This window comes from Hyaena hyaena, unplaced genomic scaffold (genome assembly GCF_003009895.1).
Source record: "Hyaena hyaena isolate Hyena2069 unplaced genomic scaffold, ASM300989v1 scaffold_81, whole genome shotgun sequence".
Classification (NCBI taxonomy): domain Eukaryota; kingdom Metazoa; phylum Chordata; class Mammalia; order Carnivora; family Hyaenidae; genus Hyaena; species Hyaena hyaena.
This window is the reverse complement of record NW_024080714.1, coordinates 16,536-30,659: the sequence shown is the minus strand read 5'-3', so window position 1 is coordinate 30,659 and position 14,124 is coordinate 16,536.

Genomic DNA, 14,124 nt, shown 5'->3' with positions numbered 1-14,124 from the left:
ACCTGTCCGCTGAAATTGACTGGATTGGGTGTAGTGTATTCTGCTTGAAAAAAAAAAACAACCAAGAATTTAAGTACAAAAGCTCCCAGATCTTTAAGCCAGCACTAGTGTTGAAAAAAAAGCAAGGAGATAACTCATCACACACTCAATTCTCAGGCGCCTTAGAAAGAACAGGCTATGAAGTAAGAGTTAATGCAACTTCGTGAGGATGTTGTTGTGTCGGGCTAACCCGGTTCTCCTAGAAGCCTGTGGGGTATTCAGATGGAAGAGTAACGGCTCTACTGTTACCTGCTTTGAACAAGGTGTTTGATTCCATCTTTAACACATCGGTCATCAATTGGCTGTAAGAAAGGGCACAGGCCAGTGGCCTGTCCACTACAGTTGATAAGGAGTCCCTGGGAAGCCTTTTGAAAGCTCATCTTTGGGGTTCTAACTTAGATGTAGTGAATCAGAATCCCGGGCTTGGGTTGGATGGTGGGAGGGTGATAAAGTTCAGGAGATGCTGTTTGTTGAAAGCTGGCAAAGAGTGAAAAAAGCCAATCTCCAAAGATTATATACTGGAGGATGCCATTTAATATGTAAGGTTCTTTTTTTTTTTTTAAGTGTATTTATTTATTTTGAGAGAAGAGAGAGAGAAAGAGACAGAATCCCAAGTAGCCTCTGCACTGTCAGTGCAGTGCCCGATGCAGGGCTCGAACTCATGAACCGCGAGATCATGACCTGAGCCGAAGTCAGATGCTTAACTGACTGAGTGGTCCAGGTGTCCCTACTATGGAAGATTCTTAAAATGGCAACATTGTAGAGATGGAGACCAGACCCTGGTTGCCTGGGGTTAAGGACCTGGAGGGAGGGCGTGACCAGAATAGTAGTACCAGTGGTTTCTTGTGCTGCTGGGCAGTTCTGTATCTTGGTTAATCCTGTATGTGATAAAATGCCATAAAGTTTTATGCAGATGCATCAAATAAAGGCATGCATGCAGAAACCTGTACGATGTAAGGCCAGTTCAGCTCATCGCGCCGTCCCAAATGGCTTCTTTTAGTTTTACGTGGTGTTACTATTGGCACAGGTTGAACGATGGGTACAGTCTACACAGAAAATGAGATCTGTGCAGAGAAGATTAAGAAAATAAAAGGAAAGAAGAGAGAAGTGAAAAGGTTGAACACTCTCTGCATTGTTTTTACAACTTTTTTTTTGAGTCCATAACGACTTCAAAATAAAAAGTTAGAACTTTCTGAATGCCTGTGACACACAAGCACTGGTAGAAACTGCACGGTCTTTGGATGTGTGCGCAACTGGTGCCTGTGGGGGCTCGTGTGGCGCTGGGGAGGGCGCAGGAGGGTTGGCCTTGGCTCTGAAGCCTGTTGGGTATTTATCAGTGACGGAGATGAAACACCGTTTGGAATGGGAATCCCTCGGCCTGGAGGTTCAGGTGGAAATGCTGATGCAGCCGCAGTGACTGTGGTAAAGTGGAGAATGGAGATCACTGCAGCGCCTCGGGGGAGGGGGGCGTCTGATGAGACCCACAGCTCAGAGTCTGAGCATGACAGCACGTCACGTCTCACACATGACGTTCTGCGAATAGCTTGCAAGAAGAGCACCTGTATGTATAAAGACTTGAAAAATAACATCGATTGGGAAGAAAAAGGGCTACAGATATAACAGCTTTCAAAAATATGTGTTTGAGAGAGCCAGCAGGGTTAAACTATTTGGGGTTGTCACCAAAGCGAAAGGTGGTTAGTTCATACTTCTGAATGACAGATGGAAGTGGACTTGAGGAATACAACCTTGGAAGGCGAGGTAACACTGAATGAGGGAGAGATAAGCCCTTTCAAATGCTGAGAATGGAGCCCAGTATCTATACTGACGAATCATTAAATATTTGTAGAAATAGGGGCACCTGGGTGGCTCAGTTGGTTAAGTGTCTGACTTCGGCTCAGGTCACGATCTCACGGTTCGTGGGTTCCAGCCCCACGTCGGGCTCTGTGCTGACAGCCAGCTCAGAGCCTGGAGCCTGCTTCCAATTCTGTGTCTCCCTCTCTCTCTGACCCTCCCCTGCTCACGCTGTCTCTCTCTCAGAAATAAATAAAACATTAAAAAAATTAAAAAATATTTGTAGATACAGTGGGTACGTGGGACATGATGGAGGAGATGATTCTCCTGGTCTCTCTGCCTGTCAGGTCAAGACTTCATCTTTAGCACCTCAGACAGGTGGAGTACAGATCTCTAAAATACCACAGTTTTGCTCATGACATGCCACTAAAGATCTATATGTATCGAGAAAGCTGACGAACAGCGCGTCTCTTCATCTCCTCATTTCATTTGGCATCTAATGGGTGCCCACACTTTCTCTGATTCTGTTTTACCGCTATTCAGTGAGTGCTGTGATGTCACTGCCATAGACAATTTGCCTCAGGAAGGGGAATTTCTTATTTCGTAGTTTTAAAATTACCTGAAGCAACAGACAGTGCTCTTTCAGGATGATGATTTTCTTTTTCTTTTTTAGGTATCTCTCTTTTAGAGCATCTTTTTAAATCAGAAGGCAGCCAAAAATTTCTCACATTCAGATACTTAGTGGGAAGGATGTGTGGGTGCTGAAAAGCTTTCTACACTGCATTTTCTAAAATGTCTTTTTCTGTCTAAAGCATGTCTCCATGGAGCCTCAAAACTCTTCTCTACCCACAAATTATTCTTTGCTTTCTCCAGAAATTTTGTCCCTGTACTCAGGGCTCCACCAGTGACTGTGTCTCAGTCTTGCTTTGGGTTATAGGTTTTCTGTCCATTAAATGCCACCGTGTTCCTTCCTCTCCAGAAAGGCAAGTAGGCGCCGGCAGTGGGGAATGACACCACAGGGGTTCTCCAGCGCGTTTCTTTCTGTACTTCTTTACTCTTCATAGCAGTTAACTCATCCGTCGTGTTGCAGTGTGACCAGCGGGTTAGGCTGCACTATGACTTCCTGATGGTTACTTGGGAATGTGCCCTAACTCAGTGACTGCCTTGAGAATGTACTCCATATTTGATATAGATACAAGTGGCACTAAGTAAAGGGGGCATAAAACCGATAAGAGATTTTGGATGTCTGTCTTCTAGGTTCCTTCAAAAATGATGTATTAATTGATTCATTCATTTATCCCACGAATCTGCATTCGGTATTACTTCATCAGGTGTTGGAAATTGACTAGGAACCAAAACAGATAAGGTCACTGCACTGATGAGGCTTGTAGTTTGAGGGTTTTGTGAGTTTGGGTCTTTGGAGAAGCGGATTCAGTGGGATCAGATGTGCAAAGATTTTATTAGGGGAAATGCCCTGATAGGGAAGAGAATGCAGAGGAAGCTGGAAACTTGGGGAGGGCCTTTGGACCATGCAGGTCTGAGCCCTGGTGAAGGTGAGAGGGAGAGAAGTTTGTGTGGAAGCATCCGTGTAGTCTAGGGAAATTTGTTCGGCAAAGCTATTGGGAGTCCCAGAGTCAAAGTCAGAGGACAAAGCCAGAGTCCCTGAGACAAAGCCAGAGGGTCTGTCTTAGCATTTTTGTTGCGTTCAGTCATTGACTAGGTGGCCCTCTAGGAGCCATGGCCTCCAATGTGCACACACATGGAGATGGATTCCTAAAGGCCGCAGGTGAGGTTTTCCTCCGTCCATTGTCCTCCATGCCGGAGGAGGTGTGGGAAGTGCACAGGAGTGGCGATGGGCGAAGATATTAATCAGAAAATCACACGAGAAAATGTAAAATTAGAGCCGTGAAGAACTCTAATAAAAGCCAAGTGTACAGTGTTAGGAGAGTGTAGTGAGGCTATCCCATCTGCCTGTGGAGGACAGGCCAGGGCAGGCCTCCCCAGGGAGCTGAGGTCTAAAGAGTGAGGGGGGATTAAGTAGGCACAGTTGGGAAGGAGGGGAGGGCTCTCCTGGTAGCTCTGAAAGAAGGTGGTTGAGGTGCACCTGGCTGGCTTAGTCACTTTGGCATCTGCTTCGGCTCAGGTCATGATCTCCTGGTTCATGAGTTCAAGCCCTGCATCGGGCTCACTGCTGTCAGCCTGTCAGCCCGGAGCCCACTTCGGATCCTCTGTCCCCGCTCTCTGCCCCTACCCCCCTTGCGCTCTCCTCAAAATAAATAAATGTTAAAAGAAAATAATAAGGTGGTCAAGCAGGCCTTTTAGGTAGGCGGCAGACAGATGGTGACTCTGGATTAAGGGTGGAGAGGTGGTTAGAGGGGGCAGGGCGGGGGCGGGTAGAGTTAGGAGCCTGTTGAGGAAAATCCAGTTGTGCACGGAGCAGGTGTGGAGGCAGAGACGGTGAGAGGTGCGCAGAGTGAGACGCCACAGAGAAGATGCAGCTGGCAGTGACTAGGCTGGTATCAGGCAGGAGATGAAGGGCAGGGAGGGGTCACGGATGACTCCCGGGTTCTCGGTTTGTAGCATTGAAAGGGTAGATGGGGGAAGGGGGAGGAAAAAGAGCCAGTGAGGACTTGCTTGGACTTGTTGAGTTCAAGGTGCCTCTCTCTGACCTTGTGAGTTATCTGTATATTACAGGTAGGCATTACATCTAAGGAGAGAGTTTATAATGAAGGAGAGGCCTCGGGGGACATGTAGTGGCTGGGCAGAGGAGGCTGTCGCAGACCCTGAGAAGTGGCCTAGAGGGAGGAGGCAGGTACAGAGGGGTTGCTGTTGGGGCGCAGATAAGGGAAGGGACTGTTTCGAGAGCAGTGGTCGACAGAATGGAATGCCGTCACTAAAGAGGACTGCTGGACTCGGTGACATGGAGGTCATTGGTGACCTCGACAGGGGCTGTTGTGGTAAGGGCATCACATTGGAGTGAGTTGAGGAATGAGTGGCAGCCAGGAAGTAACAAACTCTTTAAAAGTTTGACCATGAAGGAAGGAATAGCAACAGGTCAGCAGCTAGAAGGTGAGTAAGAGGCTGGGAGGCCCTTTTCTTTAAAGTGGTAGACACCTAAGTAAATCTACAAGGCTTTGGGTGACGCTAAGGGAAAGTCAGTTTATTTGACAAGGTAGGGTTCCTGAGAAGGCAGGAGGGGTGGGACCCACAGGTGGGGGGCTTGGGCTTGGGATGGGGGACCCTTCTCCATGTGGCCTGTGGGGGAGTCTGGGGGAAGGCAGGTTCTAAATATGGAAGTCCAGAATGTAGCTGACCGTGGTCCAAAGGTTTACTTCATATCTCCAGTGTTCTGATTTGAGCCCTCTGGATATCGGCCTGGGTAATGAGATCAGTGTTTCACATTTAGTACCACAGACCCCACTGCATATGAGGAAAACTTCCCGGGCTTTTTCGGGGACTTCCATAGATAAACAGTATTTCCTGAAGCGTTAACGTTGATGATGATGCATTAGACAAAATTAAACTCCATTGCTATTATCCTTAAACACTAAATGCTAACACTGTTTAGCAAGGAAGTAGGACATGAGAAAGAGGAGGAAAAAAAGGAATGTGTTCGACCATTTCAGATGATCAACAACAAACATCCATTCCCAGCCAGTTACCCTTCTGCCCATCAGCCTGGTTTCCCCACCAGCAGAGCCGGCAGGAGGGGTCCCTGGTGAGCTTTAAATGTACCTGGGGCAGAGGCTGGATTTCCCTCACAACTGCTGGAATCTTCTACTGGGAATGAATTTTCTGCACGTTCTGCACATTGTGGCAACCGGAACCATCAGCTGCCATTGGCAAGGGTCTTCTTTGTGGAAACTGAGGCTGTACTCTTGTTCGCCTGGGCTGGTTTGATTGCATGAGGAAAAGTCATCACCTGTGATAGAAACTGCCAGCTACCTTGACTGGCCCATTGATTTTCAAGAACTGAAATACAAATCAAAACCACACTGAGATACCGCCTCACGCCAGTCAGAGTGGCTAAAATGAGCAAATCAGAGAACTCTAGATGCTAGCGAGGATGTGGAGAAACGGGCGTATAATATAAACTGGTGCAGCCCCTCTGGAAAACAGTGTGGAGGTTCCTCAGGAAACTAACACTAGAACTCCCCTATGACCCAGCAATAGCACTGCTAGGAATTTACCCAAGGGATACAGGAGTGCTGATGCATAGGGGCACATGGACCCCAATGTTCATAGCAGCTCTCTCCACAATAGCTAAAACACGGAAAGAGCCTAAGTGTCCATCAATGGACGAATGGATCAAGAAGATGTGGTTTATCTATACCATGGAATACTCCATGGCAATGAGAAACAATGAAATCTGGCCACGTGTAGCAACATGGATGGACCTTGAGGGTGTTATGCTGAGCGAAATAAGTCAGGCAGAGAAGGACACATACCATATGTTTGCACGTATAGGAGGATTAGGAGGAACGTAACTGAAGAACAAGGGGTAGAAGAAGCGGGGAAGGGAGAGAGGCAAACCATGAGAGACTCTTGAATGCTGACAAAAACTGAGGACTGATGGACGTGGGGGGGGAGAGGGGGATGGGCATGGAGGAGGACACTTGTGGGGATGAGCACTGGGTGTTATGTGGAAACTAATTTGACAATAAACTATTTGTTAAAAAAAAAAAGCATGGGAACAGGACCCATGGACAGAAAGAAAAAAAAAAAGAACCGAAGACCTGGGCTTGTCAACATGACAGGACTTGGAGCTGTGTGTCTTGCTTTTCTTTCACAAGAAAGGGAGAAAGCGTAAAGTTTATTTGAGAAGTCGGACAGCAGGCACTGGGCATGGAGCTCTGGGCGTTTTGCCTGTTTCTCCGAGAGTAAAATCCAGAGTAAATTTAGACACTCGGTCATATGAAAGCATCATAGGTTTATGGAGAGAGCACTGGGCTCTAATTCTAGCTCGGCTGCTGTGTGCCTTTGGCCAGCTCCCCTTCCCTCTCTGGGCTCTACTTTCTTCATCTGTAAAAATTGCTGAGTGGACCGCTAAGCTCTCCTCCAGCCCGGACGATCTGAGAATCTCCAAAATTAGGCTGGCTGGCATCTTTGGTTGCTGGAGCCCGTTCTCAAGCCAATTCTTCCCCTCCCACCTTTGAAATGAAAACCCAGATGGGTATTTTGCATTGCTTCCTGCTTGGCTGGGGAGGTGGGGAATCCCCTGGGAAGTGCTAAAGCAGTAGTTTAAGGCTCCAGAGGACAATATAGGACAGTGAGATGCTGACCGGCTTGGCTGGGCTGTGTTTGGATCCTGAGATTTCTGTCCAGGCTGAGAGGCTCATGGGCTATATGTGTGAGGATGATTGTACATAAGCCATTTACACGTGGAGCCATTTACACACTCCGGGATATCAGAGAATACTCAGCATCCATACCATTCAGTTGGTGGTGTTTCTTCTCGAGTTCAAGTGACAGCCTTATGAAATTCTTCCCCAACTTCTTTCCATTTTGTTTGTTTGCTTGTTTTTTTTTGTTTTAAACAAATATTTATTACCATATTTCAACTACCCCTAAAATTAATTTTTTCCAGGCTTCCCTATTAACTTCTTTCCATTTTTAACGTCCTATTTGGGAAGACTCTGTTCTGCACCCTCTGGTTCAAGTTTGCAGCTTGTTCACAAATCTCTGAACTGCCTGACCCGAGTCCTGAATTCTTTTCATTCTTCCTATCAGAACTACATGTGTTCTGGATGTTTTGATACTATTCTATTGGTTTTCCATCTGTCTTATACTTTTGTTTGGTTCTCTAGGTATAACACTAAAATCTTACGGGAATTCAAGGACCTACAAGCCAAATTACATAGGATAATAGCATGGTGTTGGCAGAGAAGGTGGGGTGCAAGGCTGGCCCCACTTACTGTCGAAATGATGCCAATAATACTTTGGACTCATCAAGATCTTCAATGAGTATACCCTTCAGTGAATTACTACTTTTATATATTTTTAAAGTTCTTCTGTGTTCTGGTCTCTGGTAGGCTCTAGATAGCTTTAAGTAATGTTAGTAAGCGATGCTATCGTAGCAATTCATTGCTACTGTCTTTATGGCCAGTTTATCAAAGAGCTTTGCAAGGGATAGGAAAGCACTAAAAAAAAAATCACTGTGCTCAGATGAATTGATAGAGGCAGGAAGAATAGGGTAGCGTTATAGAAAGAGTGAACAGAACCATCCAACATGCATATTGAATAAAAAATGGTAATTGGGTAATATTAGGACTTTTAGCGATACATTTCATGAGAGAAAAGCTTATTAGAAAAGAACTCAGAAATATGATGTCCAATTTTAAAAATCAGCTGTGCTTTAGGATAGGTTAAAAGTTGGTGACACCCGTCCCTGGTGGGGGGGCCCAAATGGGAGACTTGCCTGTGGCTCGGAGCAGTGTCCGCCCAGGGGGGAATGGAGCCGCAAAGGCAGCTGCGTTTCCTTGTCTTCCTACGCAGCTATTCTCAGGTGTTTTTTGTTTTTTGGTTTTTTGTTTTGTTTTGTTTTTTGTTTCCTGTGTTGCTGAAATTTAAGAGGACCCAGAGCTCGCCCAGGGCTGTTTTATTCATGGACAGCTGTGCAATTGTCCGCCTTTGTGCGAGGATAGATGCGGGGCCTCCTGTGTGCCATTTTGTTAACATCACTCTGTGTGCATATGCTTGAAGATGTCACATTTTCACTTTTCAGTTCAAAATATTTTCCATTTTGATTAAAAAGAAAATTCGGTAGCAGGAAGAACTCCAAGGGAGGTCTAGTTCTCTCTCCTGAAAAATTACCAAGACAACATACTCTCTTGCTCAACGTTTGAGATGCTGGCGCCAGGCTGGGAGGCAGTTCTGGTCCCTAGGGAGCCTGCATCTGTGAGTCTGTGAGCCACCCAGCTGTGGGTGCAGAGGCTGAGACTGCAGGGTGTGTGTGTGTGTGGGGGGGGGGTGGCGGACCCCCGCCGCAGGAGTGGATGACCCTGCGGTGAAAAGGAAGTGCATTTTGCTCTTGCTTTTCACTCTTCCCAAATCCCTTCCCCTCTTTAACATTAAAAACAGTCTTGTTTCCTTGGGAGGGTTTTTCCTTTGTGTATATTTAGGCACACGTTTTCAATTTTTCAGAACTGTTTATTTTTCTTGGAACAGTCAAAGGTACTGTGAGGAGTCAGGTCAGCGCTTCGCACAGTGAACCTATATAAAGCCTTAAAGTAGGTCACTCTTGTATATCAGTACAGCACTGCCTGCCTTTTCTGGTATGGAAATCATTGATCCAGAAGGACCCAAGAAGAGTTTTCAGGATCGTTCCTTCTATTTTCAAAGGTCCTATAAGCTAAATAATTGCAGTCGGAACAAGAGATGGTGTGATAGGTGAGCGGAAGGGTTTGGAGGAAGGAGCTTTCCAGTGAGCTGCTTCAAGGCCCAGGCACAGCTCTCTGATGATTGCTAGGGAAGCTAGCTAGGATCTTGATGATAAACCTGATGAAAGGAAAAGCAAACCTGTTCTGAGCCACATGCAGTATGGGATGCGCTGTCCAGAGAACTCGGGTCTCTCTGCATTTGCCCTTCCTCCCTCTGCACACCCCTGGAGCCTCAGAAGTCGTGCTGTTCCAAGGGGTGGAGACTAGAACTCTATGGGCGGTCCACGTGGGCAAGCCAGTGTGTTATGCGGAAGGTGGGACCTGCAGCAAGGGTGGGCCGTAGGTCCTCTGCCTCTCACGTGGCCATGGCCATTTGTTTATTTATTAAAAAAAAAACTTTTTTTAATGTTTTATTTATTTCTGAGAGAGAGAGACAGCGTGAACAAGGGAGGGTCAGAGAGAGGGAGACACAGAATCTGAAACAGGCTCCAGGCTCTGAGCTGTCAGCACAGAGCCCGACGCGGGACTCAAACCCACGAACTGTGAGATCATGACCTGAGCCGAAGTCGGACGCTCAACCAACTGAGCCACCCAGGCGCCCCCAGGACCATTTGTTTAAAGCTTCTTCAGGGACGCCTGGGTGGCTCAGTTGGTTAAGTGTCCGACTTCGGCTCAGGTCATGATCTCACGGTTTGTGGGTTGGCGCCCTGTGTCAGGCTCTGTGCTGACAGCCAGCTCAGAGCCTAGAGCCTGCTTTGGATTCTGTATCTCCCTCTCTCTCTGACCCTCCCCTGCTCACGCTTCCTCTCTCTCTCTCAGAAATAATTAAAACATTTTAAAAAAATTTAAAAAAGATTCTTCAGAGTGAAGTATGTATTTCTATGGTGGTACCACTGGGCAAGGCCAGCTGTACCGGGTGACAGGATTATTCAGACTGATTTATTCATTGAGCATCTATTATTATCATAATTATGACTTTTACTACCACCTCCACTGGGACCAGCTATAAACAATGTAGGATTACCTCCATTTGGTAAATGTGGACACCTGGGTCAGAGTGACACAGGAGCTTGTCCAAGGTCACTCGGACTTGTGAGGGGCAGTAAGTATCAGAATCCCGTTACAGATTTCTCTCTCTCCAAAATGCCACACACTGTGCCACGTTCCAGGGACACCACAGGGCACAAAGCAGTGCTGGCCCCCAGTGGCCCGGTGTGGGGGCAGTGGAGGGGGATGGAGATGCAGATCAGTGAACAATGTGGTCAGTATTGGAGAGAGCTGAAATAGGGATGCTCTGGGGGGAGGGGGTGCTGGCCCTGTGGAGGAGGCGATGCCCCAGGGAAGGCATGGAATCAAACTTTGGAGACTGGGTATAGTGTAAAGGAGATGGGAGAAATTCTCCTGATCTGCAGTAAGTGGTTTTATGGAGGCCCACAGAGGTGCGGATCACTGGGAAGAGTTGTAATGGCTTTGGAGTACATATAGCTTTTAAGTTTATTGTGTTTTGGCTATATGAAAACGAGTTTGTAGTTCCCTAATTCAAACTGACAGCCAGTAGCTAGAAAGATTAGAAGGTTATAATGGGCAAGAGGGCTAAAAAGCTAACATTTTTCTGTGGCTAATCTTCAAGTCTTATGTAAAGTCTGGTTTGGATGAATTTCCAGGCAGTCGTTTTTTTATATGTACGTTTTCCATTTGAATTTCTGTGATTTGTCTAATTGAGGTTTTTTGGTCTTTTTGAAAGTATCTTTCATCTTGATTTAAGAAATTATAAGCATAATTCATGCTGTGCTAAAATTCCAACAGCTCAGAGGCTATTAAGTACAAACTAGCATACCTCCTGTTTGCTGCTCAGCCCTCACTTGTAACCATTACCAGTCTTTTTAAAAGTTTATTTATTGATTTCTGAGAGAGTGAGCGAGCAGTGGAGGGGCAGAGAGAGAGAGGGAGAGAGAGAATCCTAAGTAGGCTCCGAGCTGTCGGCACAGAGCCCCATGAGCGGCTCAATCCCACGAACTGTGAGATCGTGACCTGAGCCGAAATCAGAGAGTCGGATGCTTACCGACTGAGCCACCCAGGTGCCCCAACCATTACTAGTTTTATAGTGTCCTTCCAGAAACCTCTATGTAAGTGTGTGTGTATGCATGCATATACACACACATATATACGTATGTATGTATGTATATATTTTATGCAAATGAGATCATGCCACGTACACCATTCTGTACCTTGTTTTTGTCAACTAATCAAATGCCTTGGCTACCTTCACATATCACCACATGCAGAGCCCCTCTCTTTAGGGGCTGCACAGTATTGCATAATATGAATGGGCCATAATTTCCTTAGCCAGGGTGGACTTTTAGGTTTCCAGGTTTTAGCTATTTTTACCTAGGTGGCAGTAAACATTCTTGTACATGCATGTTGGCACAAATGTGTGACTTTATCTGTAGGATTGTATAAGATGGCTTCAGCTGCAAGTTACAGAGAATGATAACTTGCACTGGCTTATATGATAAAGACATATTGCCTCTTTATCATATAAGGAGAAGCCCAAGGTCAGGCAGGCTTCAGGGTGTGTTGGCTCCTGAGCTCAGTGGGGTCTCAAGGTCACAGCCCGTTTCCTCCCTTGCACTCACTCGCCACTGGTCCTGGGTTGGCTGCACTGATTGCAGGGGATACATCAGACCTAACAACATCCAGGGGAGAAGTAAGAGCATGGCTTTCTGCCTGGCCTTCCCGGAAGATGCCCTGGTGTGTCCTGTTACCCATTCTTAAACCACTCACGGGCCAGTAGTGGAATGTATGTTGAGATATCAACTTTCATACCTACTAAAAAGACAAAGTCCCATAAATGGGGTTACTGGGTTAGCAATTTTAAAGCTAAACTTTAAAATTTGCAGTTGAGGCTGTGAGGGCGATCTGGCTGTGACGTCTGTCATCCCACTGATCACCAGGGTTGATTCGGCTGATCCAGCTGGCTAGACAGGTGTTCCTTCCTCCCTCACCGCTCCATGTGTGTCCCTCCTGAAGCTGGGCGCTCTGTTGAAGAGGACAGCCTTCCCTGGTAGAGGAGGACCGTTCTTGGGTCAAGGGTATGCCATAGCTGCGCTCTCCCGCCAGAACCTCCAGACAATCTCCCAAAGTCCGTTTATGGGAGAATGAAAGGTAGTTAATTTTCCAAGACTCCAGATGCATCTAAACAAGGCACTGCACGTGGCAGTCTGCCTTTCTTTAAAAAAAATAAAATAAAATTTCCAGTTTATTTCCAAATTGCCTAATGGAGATGTAGCACCAGTTTACACTTCTGTAGGCATAAATGGGAAAGAAGGGGCATCAACCAGTTGTTCAGGAAGTTATCTGTAGGCTGAGTTTGTTGCACTTTGCTTTTAGGACGATGTTTATGAAGCGGGACACAGGTGTGTGTGCCCTTTGTCTAGAAGGGATGACCGAGGCAGTAGGGGAAATGGGAGGTTTAAAACCTGTGGGACTGCAACCACGGGGGACAAGACCTGTTCGCATCTTGAGGGCAGAAGGGGGCTTTTGAATGATTACAGTGCTTCATGACCTTGCGTGTGCCTTTTTACTCCACGGTGAACAACAGAGAAACAGCTCCGCTCTCCTCGCCCCTGCCCTACCTCTCAGCACAGAACAGTTCCGTATACCGGGAACATGTTAGCGAGCGAATGGACTGCCAGATGCCTTCAAAGAGATCTGTGGCCAAAGAACTCAACAGGTATCTGTTTGCCTGTCAGTCTGAGGAGCCCCCACATGCATGGTCCAAGGTGGAGGTGCTGGGAGGCCGTCAGTGAAGAGATTGCTACAGTGCACTATTGAGGAATTTGAGTAACCGCACACTAAAATGCTAGAATGTCATGCATAGTGTAGTCCTTGTGCTAAATCTAAAGTGTTCTCATGGATGCGGAGGCCATTTTGTGGAGCAGCAGGCTTGGAACAGGCTGGACTTTCAGGTATTTCTCTGCTTAGGGGCTGTGGGCTCCCAGGTGGGCAAAGATCAGGAGCTGTGATGTTTCTGGCTCCTTCCTCCTGGGATGGCCCCTCTTATCCTTGGCCTTGATGGTAGTGTGGTACGGTTATTAGAACTGATCAACTGACCAACCTATCTTGACGCATTATTTTTAAGTAAAGTCTGCAGTGAATATTAGGGTTCACCATTCGTGGTGTACAAGTCTGTGGGTTGTGACAAATGCCTAGTGCCAAACACCCACCGTTACAGTTTTCCTACTGTTATTGCTGCTCTTAGTTGCAGAGCCCAAGGTAGAAATTAAGACTTTATACCACAAACTTGAGTCTGAAAGTTTCATCAAGGTATAAGCAACTGCCTGCTCAGTGGACTGTGAATTTTTGGAGCACTGTGTGCTTTGAGAGCCTTGATGGAAAAGTATGAAAAGAATAATAATAAGTAACATTTGGGTTATATGTTTGACATAATTATCTCATCTGAGAGTTCATTCACTCAGCATTCAGTGAACCTCTTCTAGGCTTCAGGGCCTCATAAAGGCAACTCTCGGGAGCCAGCAGTTGATTTCCACTGTGCAGGTAAGGAAACGGATGAAAACCGGGAGGAACTTGAACCCGTGCATCAGGTCCAGCACAGAGCCCTTTCCAGCAGTCACACTGCAGCCTTGTAGGAAGAGCATTTTTCAGGCACGTGGAGGTTTCCTCTCCAGATACGGTTCATCCAGTTTTCTTAACTCAAGGGATAGCAGTAGCTTAGGAAGGGGGAAGGAGGGCAAAATATCAGGAAGCTCCATGTTGTGAAGATAAATGACATTGGTCCAGCCATTACCCGAGAAGCAAAAGCAAACCAAAACCAAAACTGTGTTTTGTCTATGCCAGATGTTTCCCATACCTGTCCAGTGAATATTCTAGACTTTTAAAACCTCCATCTTGATTT